This window comes from Oncorhynchus mykiss, chromosome 20 (genome assembly GCF_013265735.2).
Source record: "Oncorhynchus mykiss isolate Arlee chromosome 20, USDA_OmykA_1.1, whole genome shotgun sequence".
Lineage (NCBI taxonomy): Eukaryota > Metazoa > Chordata > Actinopteri > Salmoniformes > Salmonidae > Oncorhynchus > Oncorhynchus mykiss.
Window position 1 is genome coordinate 23186701 of NC_048584.1, and position 15463 is coordinate 23202163.

General features: G+C 43.1%; 1 long non-coding RNA gene across 1 annotated transcript; it reads right to left on the reverse strand.

Annotated features, from left to right (window-relative positions):
• Positions 1-7410: 7410 nt before the first annotated feature.
• Positions 7411-8610, reverse strand: LOC118942011. Its single transcript, XR_005037879.1, has 3 exons — positions 8526-8610; positions 8265-8428; positions 7411-8158 (listed from the first exon to the last, which is right to left on the reverse strand). It is a non-coding gene; the product is annotated as an uncharacterized LOC118942011 (long non-coding RNA).
• Between the last annotated feature and the right edge of the window lie 6853 nt (positions 8611-15463).

Here is a 15463-nt window from a genome sequence, read left to right on the forward strand (position 1 = left end):
AGTCTGATATATGTACACTTTTGCACTTTACTAGGATAATAATTATATTCCCATATGCAATTCTTTGAAACATATTGTTTATATATGCATAAATAATACCGTAATGTGATATATATTCCGGTTCCTTCAACAATCCTCATCAATATAGTACTTGGCGGAATGATATTCAGGAACGGATTGATGTTATAAGACCATCGTTTTCGATGGTCTTTTTCTGCTCTACGGATTGTTCCTAGGCAAACAATTATGCGGTAAACTGCGCAACGCATGCAGTGGAGCGCGCCAATGTAGCGTGAAGTTCTGGGTGTCTGCCCACTTGGGTCTGTTGCTGGCTGTGTGTTTAGTTTGCATCGAGTTATACAATATAAATATAGACAATGTATGCCTGTGTCATATATTTTCTAAGTATGTAGCTATGTCGTTCTTTTTTTTAAGCCAGCATTGGCCATTAGCCCCTATAAAGATCAATTTACAAGAAGTCAGTTTGTGATTATAGGCCTACAGTGAATAATGTCCCCTGTAGTAATATATCCAATATAGCAAACAGTTCAGTCCTAAAGTCCTTGCTTAGATGTTGAAACAAATCCTTTGCCACAAGATGGGAATAGGCCATCTTTGTTTGAGAAAATATTTAGGGCCTACAGTACAGAAATGTGATCCTCTGTAGCTCATTTGGTAGAACATTGCACTTGCAATGCCAGGATAGTGGATTGCCTTCATTGGACCACCCATGTGTAAAAATGTATGCACTCATGACTTTGGATAAATTGGTCTGCTAAATGGCATATATTATTGGTATAAATGGAACGGTACACATCAAACGTATGGATACCATGTTTGACTCCATTCCAATATTCCATTCTACCCATTACAATGAGCCCGTCCGCCTATAGCTCCTCCCACCAGCCTCCACTAATAGAAATGATAGTACATTTTCCAAATTAAGAAAACTATTGTCAAGTTCTGACCTTTATTTCCTTTGTTTTGTCTTTATTTAGTATGGTCAGGGCGTGAGTTGGGGTGGGCAGTCTATGTTTGTGTTTCTATGTTTTTTCTATTTCTGTGTTTGGCCTGATATGGTTCTCAATCAGAGGAAGCTGTTTATCGTTGTCCCTGATTGAGAACCATATTTAGGTAGCCTGGGTTTCAATGTTGGTGTGTGAGTGTTTGTCACCATGCGAGTGTTTGTTGCCACATGGTACTGGTTCGGCTATTTCACGTTTGTATTTCATAGTGGTCAGTGCGTTTCTTATTAAAATTGTCATGAACACTTACCATGCTGCATCTTGGTACGATCCTTACTTCTCTTCAGACTAAGAGGAAATCTGCTGTTACAGAAACACCCACCAACAGAGGACCAAGCGGTGTGGTAATGGGCAGCAGCAACAGCGGCCGAAGACACAGGACTCATGGACTTGGGAGGAAATTCTAGATGGGAGAGGACTCTGGGCACAGCCAGGGGAATATCGCCACCCCAGAGCTGGAGGCAGCGAAGGCAGAGAGGCGCTGGTATGAGGCTGCGCGGTTGGAAGCCCGAGAGTCAGCCCGGTGTGGTGGGGGGGTACACAGTGAGTGTGGTGACGCCAGGTAGGAGACCTGTGCCAACTCCCCGTGCTTACCGGAGAGGGATCGGGCAGGCACCGTGTTATGCTGTGCTGCACACGGTGTCCCCGGTGCGGGTGCATAGCCCGGTGCGGTACATTCCAGCTCCTCATTGGCCGGGCTAGAGTGGGCATCGAGCCAGGTGCCATGAAGCTGGCTCTATGCATCTGGTCTCCAGTGTGTCTCCTTGGGCCGGCGTACATGGCACCAGCCTTACGCATGGTGTCCCCGGTTCGCCAGCCCAGTGTGGGCTATTCCACCTCGCCGCACTGGCTTGGCTACCGGGAGCATGCAACCAGGTAAGGTTGGGCAGGCTTGGTGCTCAAGAGCTCCAGTGCGCCTGCATGGTCCGGTCTATCCAGTGCCACCTCCACGTGGCAGCCCCCCGCACCAGGCTGTCTCTCCGTCTTCTGCCTACAGGTGTGTCCTGAGCTGCCGGGGTCTCCCGTGTGTCCTGAGCTGCCGGGGTCTCCCGTGTGTCCTGAGCTGCCGGGGTCTCCCGTGTGTCCTGAGCTGCCGTAGCCGCCCTTCACTCCGACGCAGCCGGAGTCTCCCACCTGTCCGGCGCTGCCGGAGTCTACCGTCCATTCGTAACCTGTGGCGTGAGTCCCCAGTCCAAGATCGGCGGCGAAGGTCACCGCTCTAAAGAGGCCACGAGGCGGACGAAGAGGCGCACTAGAACTATGGCAAGTGGGGTCCAGAACCGCCACCGCGGACAGACGCCCACCCAGACCCTCCCCTATAGGTTCAGGTTTTGCGGCCGGAGTCCGCACCTTTGGGGGGGGGTTGCTGTCACGTTCTGACCTTTATTTCCTTTGTGTCTTTATTTAGTATGGTCAAGGTGTGAGTTGGGGTGGGCAGTCTCTTTGTGTTTCTGTTTTTTTTTTCTATTTCTGTGTTTGACCTGATTATGGTTCTCAGTCAGAGGCAGCTGTTTATCGTTGTCCCTGATTGAGAACCATATTTAGGTAGCCTGGGTTTCACTGTTGGTTTGTGAGTTTGTTTCCGTGTGAGTTTGTCGCCACACGGGACTGTTTCGGTTTGGTTATTTCACGCATTTGTTTATTGTTTTTGTATTTCATAGTGTCCAGTGCTTTTCTTATTAAAATCGTCATGAACACTTACCACGCAGCATCTTGGTCCGATCCTTACTCCTCTTCAGACGAAGAGGAGGAAATCTGCCGTTACAACTATGTATATACAGTACCAGTCAAAAGTTTGGACACCTACACATTCAAGGGTTTGTCTTTATTTTGACCATTTTTACATTGTATAATGGTAAAGACATCACAACTATGAACTGACATATATGGAATCATGTAGTAAGCAAAAAAGTGTTAATCATTATTTTATATTCAAAATTCTTCAAAGTAGCCACCCTTTGAAGACAGCTTTGCACACTTGGCATTCTCTCAACCAGCTTCTTGAGGTAGTCACCTGGAATGCATTTCAATTAACAGGTGTGCCTTGTTAATTTGTGGAATTTCTTTCCTTAATGCGTTTGAGCCAATCAGTTCTTGTGACAAGGTACAGGTGGTATAGAAAAGAGCCCTATTTGGTAAAGACCAAGTCCATATGTCAAGAACAGCTCAAATAAGCAAAGAGAAACGACAGTCCATTTAAGACATGAAGGTCAGTCAATACAGAACATTCTAAGAACATTGAAAGTTTCTAAGTGCAGTTGCAAAAGCCATTCAAGCGCTAAGATGACGCTGACTCTCATGACAGGAAAGGAAGACCCAGAGTTACCACTGCTGCAGAGGATAAGTTCATTAGAGTTACCAGCCTCAGAAATTGCAGCCCAAATAAATGCTTTGAAGTTCAAGTAACAGACATCTCAACATCAACTGTTCAGAGGAGACTGTGTGAATCAGGCCTTCATGGTTGAATTGCTGCAAAGAAGCCACTACTAAAGGACACCAATAATGAAACTTGCTTGGGTCAAAAAACACAAGCAATGGCCATATTAGACCGGTGGAATTCTGTCCTTTGGTCTGAGTCCAAATGTGAGATTTTTGTTCCAACTGCCAAGTCTTTGTGAGACGCAGAGTAGGTGAACGGATGATCACTGCATGTGTGGTTACTAGCGTGAAGCATGGAGGAGTAGGTGTGGGGATGCTTTGCTGGAGACACTGCCTGTGATTTATTTTGAATTCAAGGCACACTTAACCAGCATGGCTACCACAGCATTCTGCAGCGATCCGCCATCCCATCTGGTTTGCTCTGAGTGGGACTACCATTTGTTTTTCAACAGGACAATTACCCAACACACCTCCAGGCTGTGTAAGGGTCATTTGAGCAAAAAGAGTGGAGTGCTGCATCAGATGCCCTGACCTCCGCAATCACCCAACCTCAACCCAATTGAGATGGTTTGGGATGAGTTGGACTGCAGAGTGAAGGAAAAGCAGTCAACAAGTGGGAACTCCTTCAACACTGTTGGAAAAGCATTCCAGGTGAAGCTGGTTGAGAGAATGCCAAGAGTGTGCAAAGGGTGGCTACTTTGAAGGATCTCAAATATAAAATATATTTAGATTTTTTAAAAACACTTTTTTGGTTACTACGTTATTCCAAATGTGTTATTTCATAGTTTAAATGTCTTTATCATTCTACAATGTAGAAAATAGTAAACATAAAGAAAAACCCTTGAATGAGTAGGTGTGTCTAAACTTTTGACTGGTACTGTATATAATTGGATAAGTCTCCACCCCCCTGAGTTAATACATGGTGGAAGCACATTTGGCAGCCATTACAGATGTGAATCATTTGGAATAAGATTCTACCTTTTAACTCTTAGGGCAACATATTTTCACTGAAGTAAAAATATGACAGGAGCAAAGCTCAGGTAAAACGTTAGTGGAAAACCCACATCAGTCTTCTGGGATAGGGTTTTATTTTTCTGCTGGACAATTACACACGTTTATGCAAAAGACACACCAGAATGGATTTCCAAGAGGTGTTGAGTGTTCCTTAATGGTCTAGTCTCAGTCCTGACTTATACTGAACAAAAATATAAATGCATCATGTAAAGTGTTGGTCCCATGTTTCATGAGCTGAAATAAAAGATCCCAGAAATGTTCCATACAAAAAGCTTATTTCTCTCAAATTTTATACACAAATGTGTTTACATCCCTGTTAGTTAGCATTTCTCCTTTGCCAAGATAATCCATCCACCTGACAGCTGTGGCATATCAATAAGCTGATTAAACAGCATGATCATTATACAGGTGCACCTTGTGCTCGGGACAATTAAAGGCTACTCTAAAATGTGCAGTTTTGTCACACAACACAATGCCACAGATGTCTCAAGTTTTGAGGGAGTGTGCAATTGGCATGCTGACTGCAGGAATGTCTCCCTGAGCAGTTGACAGAGAATGTTATATTTATTTCTCTACCATAAGCCGCCTCCAATGTTGCTTTAGAGAATTTGGCAGTACATCAAACCGGCCTCACAACCGCAGATCTTGTGTAACCACTCCAGCCCAGGACCTCCACATCCGGCTTCTTCACCTGCGGGATTGTCTGAGACCAGTCACCCGGACAGCTGATTCAACTGAGTAGTATTTCAGTGTGTAATAAAGACCTTTTGTGGGGAAAAACTCATTCTGATTGGCTGGGTCTGACTGCCCAATGGCTGCGCCCCTCACCAGTCATGTGAAATCCATAGATTAGGGCCTAATGAATTTATCTCAATTGACTGATTTCTTTATAGGAACTGTAACTCAGTAATATTATTGAAATTGATGCATGTTGCATTTATATTTTTGTTCCGTATACTTGTACATCAGTGAAATAATATATAGTTCAAGGTTACTTTACATGTATATTAATCTCAAACCATACATTTTTAGCAAACTATTAGCATTGGACTTGTATCAAACCAGCAGAAGACTGGTTGCGGTATGAGTAGGCGTCAGCTCTGGTACCATGCTGCAACAGAAGGGTTTGGACCTTTCCTTTCTCTGCCCTGGACACATACAGATCAGTACTGATATCAGGGATGTCCTGATGGGGCTGCAGTTCCACTTTAATGCTGGAGTAAGTGGCGTTACTGTACCCAGACATCTGTAACATAATACAATAAACAAACAAATGTAAACATTTACACTGACACTTTTTTTGGTGTTTGTAGGGCTACAGTGTCTCAACATTTCCTAGCAAATTTATACAGAACAAGAACAAATACACTGAGCAAATCACCATCGGACAACTAAGTCACTACCGGTCGAGTCCGAGTCCATGTCCGAGTCACCACTGGTCGAGTCCGAGTCAGCACTGGTCGAGTCCGAGTCCATGTCCGAGTCACCACTGGTCAAGTCCGAGTCACCACTGGTCAAGTCCGAGTCACCACTGGTCAAGTCCGAGACCATGTCCGAGTCACCACTGGTCAAGTCCGAGTCACCACTGGTCGAGTCCGAGTCACCACTGCTCGAGTCCGAGTCCATGTCCAAGTCACCACTGGTCGAGTCCGAGTCAGCACTGGTCGAGTCCGAGTCACCACTGGTCGAGTCCGAGTCCATGTCCGAGTCACCACTGGTCAAGTCCGAGTCACCACTGGTCGAGTCCGAGTCACCACTGGTCAAGTCCGAGTCCATGTCTGAGTCACCACTGGTCAAGCCCGAGTCACCACTGGTCAAGTCCGAGTCACCACTGGTCGAGTCCGAGTCACCACTGGTCGAGTCCGAGTCACCACTGGTCGAGTCCGAGTCAAGTCTGAATCTTGTACTAGAGTACCATAACATTGTTTGACAGTGCTTTCTACAGCCACGGCCATTATTTGAAGTTGATCGTTAGTCAATTTGTTAGGTATAGAACACCTCCTTGTGGACACGTTGTAGAATAGCCTCATATCTTTGGGAGGAGTACTGAAACAGGGCCTAACATTCTACCTGTGAATTGTTGTTGTTTCCTTTCTTAGGGTGACTGGCTATAACAGTGATGAAGGTGAGGATTGCTAACATGATCCCAGCACACGGCAGGATGAAGAGCAGGTTATTGGAGGCTATTAGGAGACAGAGAGAACTGTTTTTACCATAGTTCAAGGTAGGGAAAACTCTTCACATACTTTAATGCTACAGTATTACATGATGCAGTTAGACAAGCTTGAATACTGGTGAGAAGTTGTGCAAGCAAAATTAATTTCCTATTTACAATTCACTCCCAATTAGTAACTGTCATACTCACCAGTTTCTGCATACATGATTATTCAAGCACCACAGCATGTCTCCTCTTGACATACTTTGTACACCACTGAATCATGTTCCTATTTACAATAGCCATCATTCATCATTATTTTAGTCTTCTGGTATTTGTATATGCATTAGAATTAGGTCACAAGCTTCCTGAAACTCCTCAGTTCACCACAGGAGACATGAACAGTATGGGTTGTGGGTCCATGAGTTAAATTACTCTTCTCCAGAACTCCCTAGTGAATTCCTCAACCCTGGCCACTGTCCCATTGTCGTCTTTTAATTTCTCTGAAAAACACTATCACTCGGTTCAGTTTAAAGGGATACTTTGGGATTTTGGCAATGAGGCCCTTTATCTACTTCGCTAAAGTCAGATGAGCTCATGGATACTATTTGTATGTCTCTGTGTCCAGTATGAAGGTAGTTCAAGGTAGGTTTGCGAGCCAATGCTAACCAGCGTTAGCGCAATGAATAGACACTTCCAGTCATTGCACTAATATAATTTAGCAATTGCGCTAACACTAGTTAGCAACTTTCTTCAAACTGCATGCAGAGACATAAAAAGTATTACTACAAGTTCATCTGACTCCGGGGAAGTGGACAGAGGGCCTCATTGCCAAAACCCCATAGTATCCCTTTAAGATTACAAGGAGAACCATAAAATCTAAAGAGGTAAATTCGGATCAAAACCTCTTGACACTATACTAATAGATGGATCATTTGTACTATATCAAACTAGTCTATACTGTATTCATAGTGAGAGGAGAGAGTGTGTACTGTACTGTAGCTTCAGCCTAGGAGGTCTGTAGTTTGCTGATGTCATTGCAGGCACTGATGTCAAGACAGTGGACTCCTAAAGCCGTGAAGGTGTGGTTCAGTCTGAATGAGAGAGAGAGAGAGAGAGAGAGAGAGAAAGAAAGAGAGAGAGAGCTAATGAGAATGAATATAGCACACCCACATTGGAGGACTGGGAAGCAAAGAGAGGAAGAGAGAATAAATTAGTTGATTCTTTGATGTGTTATGCATGTTTATGGTGCTGTATGGGTGTTAATTCTACTGAGAAATTGTATCCACCTTCCATCGACATGAATAGCCAGACGGTTGTTTCTGGAAACCTGGAAACTCAAAGGGCCTTTCGACTTAATATTTCTGATGGGGTCGGGAAAATAGCAGAGATATGCAATACAATTTCAAACGAAATCATTCTTAACAAAAATGATGTGTATTCTGCCAACCTACCCAACACTGTAATGTCCATGGTGTAAACCCCAGTTAGTGGAGTACAGCTTTTGTTCACTTGGGCCCCCACTCTCAGCCGCAGAGTGTAGTTTCCAGAGGACAAGTATTTATGGTGCACATACAGCACCTCCCTTACAAAACCAGAATAAAACAACCACATGCTATTTAAATATATAGCCTAACCTGTGAAAAGGAATACAACAAAACATATATTCGATGATAAACAGGCAGACATACCCGTTGCCAAAGTCCCAGGTATAGTTGAATTTGGTGGTGCGTAAAGTGTTCCTTGGATCGAACAGTTCGAACTTTGTCTCGGTTGGAACCTTCGAGGCCAGCTCCCTGTCCCGCACGTAAGTCGCATTCCCTCTGAATGAAGCTGAGCTTCCCCGAAACATTTTCTGAAGGGAAAAAGTAACAAAAACATGAGTTTACTATAAATTGTTTAAAAAATATATATTATATTGAAATAATATTATGCGCGTAAAATCAACCTACTCAGATGGATCAAACCGTCTGTTGTGAGCCCCAAAATCCGGGGGCTCAGAATCAGGGCAGGTGACACGAAGACCACCACAATTATATTTCTGAAAACATAAACCAGAATTATATAAAAGTATATATTAAACTTGATATTTAATACAATTCTACTTATTTACTCGAATATTACGCAAGCAACTCACATTTACCGATACATTTGCGCTTGTCCACTCACAGATGAGGCAAATGGTATAGGCCACTCCAGAACAAAGAAATGTGAACACTTCAAAAGAACAACCTATAATATATTCCTTAACTGTCTTGTTAGCTGCTGCCAAAAAGTTGTTCATAGCCTTAAAATTTCCCAAATTCCTGTAAAAGCCTGAAATAATTCCTATGCGTTTCAACCATGTGCTTCTAGGAACACAAGGAGCTGTGTTGTGTGAGTCGCTGTCCATGGTATTAAGGAATTGGTTTATGGCCCACAACAAACATCTGCTGGACACTTCTTAGGAATGACCAACGTTATTTATTAGTTATGAAGTCACCCATGTTCTGTCTAGGGGAGTATATCATTGAATTTATTGGCTATACCTTTGTTCGATGTAAGCTATATTTGTCCTGCTGTTGAAAAAAGGATGTTATGCTGCTTGCATCTCAAATCAAATGTATTTTATAAAGCCTTTTTATATCGGCAGCTGTCACAAAGTGCTTTACAGATACCCAGTCTATATCCCTAAAAAGCAATCAACGCAGAATTAGAAGCACAAATTAGAAATGTGTGAATAAATGTGAATTTTGATTGATCGCATCTCAGTCATGAGCTCCAGTATTAAATATGGCCACACGATGGAGACATACACAGAGAATTGCGATGGAGCCCTCACCTTGCAAGCAAAACACTTGTTAGAGTGAATTTGCTGCAAATCTACATATTTTGCCATGGGGAGTAAAGAAAATGTTGCCGTTTTAAAGCAAGTTTGCTGCAATTATCCTAATTTTGCCATAAGGTGGAGAGAAATGTTTGCAGATTAATATGAATGACGAACACAAATATTTGCTGACATATTCAATCTCTCCGTATCCCAGTCTGTTGTCCCCACTTGCTTCAAGCTGTTCACCATTGTTCCTGTACCCAAGAAAGCGAAGGTAACTGAACTAAATGACCATCACCCCGTAGCACTCACTTATGTCATCATTAAGTGCTTTGAGAGGCTAGTTTAGGAACATTTCACCTCCACCTTACCCAAAAACCTAGACCCACTATAATTCGCAAACCGCCCCAACAGATCCACGGACGACGTAATTGCCAAAGCACTGCACACTGCCCTATCCCACCTGGACAAGAGAAATACCTATGTAAGAATGCTGTTCATTGACTACAGCTCAGCCTTCAACACCATAGTACCCTCCAAGCTCATCAATAAGCTCAGGGCCCTGGGTCTGAACCCCTCCCTGTGCAACTGGGTCCTGGACTTCCTGAGAGGCCGCCCCCAGTGGTGAAGGTAGGCAACAACACCTCCACCACGCTGATCCTCAACTCTGGGGAACGTTAGGGGTATGTGCTCAGCCCCCTCCTGTACTCACTGTTCACCCATGACTGCGTGGCCACACACGCCTCCAACTCAATCATTACGTTTGCTGACAACACAACAGTGGTAGGCCTGATTACCAACAATGACGAGACAGCCTCCAGGGAGGAGGTGACGGCCGTGGCGGAGTGGTGCCAGGAAAATAACCTCTACCTCAATGTCAACAAAACGAAGGCGCTGATAGTGGACTACATGAGACAGCAGAGAGAGCATGCCCCTCCCCTATCCACATTGACAGGGCCAAAGGGGAGAGGGTCTAAAGCTTCAAGTTCCTCGGCGTACATTCACTGATGACATGAAATGGTCCCACAGACAGTGTGGTGAAGAAGATGCAGCAGCGCCTCTTCAACCTCAGGAGGCTGAAGAAACTTGCCCCTAAGACAGATGCATCATTGAGATCATCCTGTCAGGCTGTATCACCGCCTAGTATGGCAATTGCACTGTCCGCAAACACAGGGCTCTCCAGAGGCTGGTGCGGTCAGACCAACATATTATAGGGAGAACACTGCCTGCCTTCCAGGACATTACAGATTTCTCCATCCCCTTCTCCGGCTGTTGTATTGGGCAGTTCAAGGGTTGAGAAATGTCTCAGTCCCTGGAGCAAAAATCTTGTGATACCCAGGAGCACGAGTACAGGACATCAATAAGCTGCTCCAAAACATTTAACCCTGCATCAGGAAATTGAGTATATCATAGTTCATGTGGGATTCAATTAAATTATGAAGGGCAGGCAGAACAGCTGAAGATGGATTTTAAAGAACTGACTGGGTCTTTGCTTGACACCAACAAACGCCCCATAATATCTGGCCTTGTGCCCTCCCTAAACCGTGGCATTGAACATTTCAGCAGGCTTCTAGCCCTCCATAACTGGCTACATAACTATTGCAGCTCTGTGGGTCTAACATTTATTGACAATTTTGATATCTTCTGGAAACAAAGCTTGTTTTATAAGGAGAATGGGATCATCCCAAATCATTTGGGTTCCTGGTTCTTTTCACAGCATTATAAGACTACGCTGAGACAATGACTTATCAATCACCCAAGCCCAGCTAGGTTAATCCATACCATTGTGTTGCTGAGTTGTCATAATGCTTCAGCAAATGTACATTATCCCGTTGGTAGACACAATGTAAGTAACCTAATGTATGTCCCTGTAACTGCCCGGAATACCTCTGCTGATCCTACAGCTATTATATGCAGTAATCATGTGCCTTTGAACAAGTGTTATACTGTTAGCACTGTGGCGGTGGGCCTTAGTAGGAAGTCCACTGTGTGCAGCTCAATTTGCACAAACATAAATAACATGAGCATGTCTACTTCTGCTAAGCTTCCCAGTAAAGCAATGAAAACAATCAAGCATCATAGAAAAGTGCTAAAAATAGCCACATTAACATATGTAGCTTAAGAAACAAGGTTTATGAAATCAATAATTTGCTTGTAACAGATGACATTAATATTCTGGAAAGCTCTGAAACTCACTTAGATAATACCTTTGATGATACAGTGGAGCAATACATGGTTATAACATCTACAGAAAATGCAGAAATGCCAATTGTGGAGGTGTTGCTGTTTATAGTCAAAACCCTATTCCTGTAAAGTTTAGAGAGGATCTCATGTTAAATACTGTTAAAATAATATGTCTACAGGTTAATCTGCCTCACCAAAAGCCCATTCTTGTGAGAAGCTGCTATAGACCACCAAGTGCTAACAGTCAGTATCTGAAAACATGTGTGAAATGCTTGATAATTTATGTGATATCAACAGATATTAGATATATAGATATATAGATATTTTCTGCGTGATTTCAAAATTGACTGGCTTTCATCAAGCTGCCCACTCAAGAAAAAGCTTAAAACAGTGCTTGAAACCTGGGTCAGGTTATCTGTCAACCTACTAGGGTAGTTGAAATTAACACAAAAATGAAATAATAAACATGTATTGATCACATCTTTACAAATGATACAGAAATTTGCATTAAAGCAGTATCCAAATCCATTGTAGTGTACACAATATAGTAGCCATATCTAGGAAAACAAAAGTTCCAAAGTCTGGGCCTAATATAGTGTATAAGAGTTCATACAATACGTTTTGTAGTGATTCATATGTTGAAGATGTAAAGCATATTTGCTGGTCTGTGGTGTGTAATCAGGAGCAACCAGATGCTGCACTTGACACATTTATGAAATAGCTTATTCCAGTTACTAATAAGCATGCACCCATTAAGAAAATGACTGTAACTACAGCCTGGGGTTCAATCCCAGGCTGTGTCATTATCGTCCGTGATCGGGGAGTCCCATAGGGCGGTGCACAATTGGCCCAACATCATCTGGGTTAGGGGAGAGTTTGGCCAGGGGGGGATTTACTTGGCTCATCGCGCTCTACCGACTCCTTGTGGCTGGCCGGGCACCTGCAGGCTGACTTTGGTCGTCAGTTGAACGGTGTTTCCTCCGACACATTGGTGCGGCTAGCTTCCGGGTTAAGAAGCGCGGTTTGGCGGCTCATGTTTCGGGGGATACATGACTTGACCTTCCCCTCTCCCGAGTTGCAGCGATGAGACGACAAGATCATAATACGGAAATTGGGGAGAAAAAAGTGGGTAAAAATATAAAAAATGAAATAAATAAAATGACTGTAAAAAACAAGGTTTGATGAGGAATTGAAAAATGGAATAGTTGTGTCAAGTCTACTCCCACTCCCCCGCTCGACGTCGCCGGTTGACTAACCACCAGTCCTGGCAAGCCATCTATACTCACACCTTGCAACACTCATGACGTACATCTGCATCTCATCATCAGTCACACCTGGACTTCATTACTCCCTTGATTACTCACCCTTCATATAGTACTCTTCTGTCATTAGTCGTCAGGTAGTATTGTTTATGCTTCCATGTCAGACGCTTCTCTTCTTTTGTATCGTTCCATGTTCATTATTATTAAACTCACTAACTGCACTTGTTTCCTGACTCCCTGTGCCTGCTTTACAGATTGAGAGGGATGAGGCAAAAGGACGTGCAAATAAGTCTGGCTGCACAACCGATTGGCAAATGTGCTGCAAATTGAGAAATCATGTGACTAAACTGAATAAAAAGAAGAAGAAACTGTACTATGAAACAAAGATAATTAATATAAAGAGTGATACTAAAAAGCTTTGGAGCACCTTAACTTCTTACGGATAGGCGGGACAGTTGCGTCCCACTTGGGCAAAAAACAGGCACATTTTTAAAAAATTACATAAAAATCCAACTTTCATTAAATCACACATGTGATTGGGGCAAAAAGGCTAACTCAGCTCCAACATTTATTGAATCAGATGGCTCATTCATCACGAAACCCACGGATATTGCCAATTACTTTGATGATTTTTTCATTGCCAAGATTAGCAAACTTAGGCATGACATGCCAGCAACAAGTGCTGACACTATACATCCAAGTATAACTGAAATTATGAAAGACAGGCATTGTAATTTTGATTCCCGTAAAGTGAGCGTGGAAGAGATTGTTATTTTTTTGTCTATCAACAATGACAAGCCACCGGGGTCTGACAACTTGGATGGAAAATTACTGAGGATAGTAGCAGACGATATTGCCACTTGTATTTGCCATATCTTCAATCTAAACCTACTAGAAGGTGTGTGCCCTCAGGCCTGGAGGGAAGCAAAAAGTCATTCCGCTATCCAAGAATAGTAAAGCCCCCTTTACTGGCTCAAATAGCCAACCAATCAGCCTGTTACCAACCATTAGTAAACTTTTGGAAAAAATTGTGTTTGACGAGATACAATGCTTTTTTACTGTAAACAAATTGACAACAGACTTTCAGCACATTTGTAGGGAAGGACATTCAACAAGCACGGCACTGACACAAATGACTGATCATTGGCTGAGAGAAATTGATGATAAAAAGATTGTGGGAGCTGTTTTGTTAGACTTCAGTGCGGCTTTTGACATTATCGATCATTGTCTGCTGATGGAAAAAGGTGTTATGGCTTTACACCCCCTGCTAAATTGTGGATAAAGAGTTACTTGTCTAACAAAACACAGAGGGTGTTCTGTAATGGATGCCTCTCCAACATAATCCAGGTAGAATCAGGAATTCCCCAGGGCAGCTGTCTAAGCCCCTTAATTGTTTCAATCTTTACTAATGACATGCCACTGGCTTTGAACTCAACACTATACCCATCAGCTACTACAGTGAGTGAAATAACTGCAACACTTAACAAAGAGCTGCAGTTAGTTTCAGAGTGGGGGGCAAGGAATTAGTTTGTCCTAAATAAAATTAAAATAAACTAAAAGCATTGTATTTGGGACAAATCACTCACTAAACTCTAAACCTCAACTAAATATTGTAATAAATAATGTGGAAATTGAGTAAATTGAGGAGACTAAACTACTTGGAGTAACCCTGGATTGTAAACTGTCATGGCCAAAACATTTTGATACAACAGTAGCTAAGATTGGGACAAGTCTGTCCATAATAAAATCCTGCTCTGCCTTTTTATCAACACTATCAGCAAGGCAGGTCCTACAGGCCTTAGTTTTGTCGCACCTAGACTAACATTCAGTCGTGTGGTCAGGTGACACAAAGAGGGACCTCGGAAAACTACAATTGGCTCAGAACAGAGCAGCAGGCTGGCTCTTAAATGTACACAGAGAGCTAACATTAATAATATGCATGTACATTTGTCATTGCTCAAAGTGGAGGAGAGATTGACTTCATCACTACTTGTTTTTGTAAGAAGTGTTGACATGCTGAATGCACCGAGGTGTCTGTTTAAACCTCTAGCACACAGCTCTGACACCCATACATACCCCACAAGACATGCCACCAGAGGTGTCTTCACAGTCCCCAAGTCAGGAACAGACTAAGGGAGGCACACTTTATTCCATAGCAGCAGTAGAATAAGATAAAAAAAACGGATAAGAATAGACCTTATGGAACAGCGGGACTGTGAAGAGACACACACAGGCACAGACACACAAACACATAAGACACTCACTCTACACTCACGTACACATGGATTTTGTATTGTAGATATGTGATAGTAGAGCAGTGGCCTGAGGGCACACACTTAATTTGTTGTGAGAAGTGTTATGGTATGTAATGTAATGTAATATTTAAAAATATGTATGACTGCCTTAATGTTGCTGGACCCCAGAAAGAGTAGCTGCTACATTTGCAGCAGCTAATGGGGATCCTTAATAAATACAAATACAAATCTACTGCATCCGGAGTCACAGAAAGACCTAGGAGATCATCAAGGACCTCAGCCACCAGATCAATGGCCTTTTCACCCCGCTACCATCTCGAACAGGGGTGGGCAATTCCAGTCCTCTGGGGCCTGATTGGTGTCACAATTTTGCCCCAGCC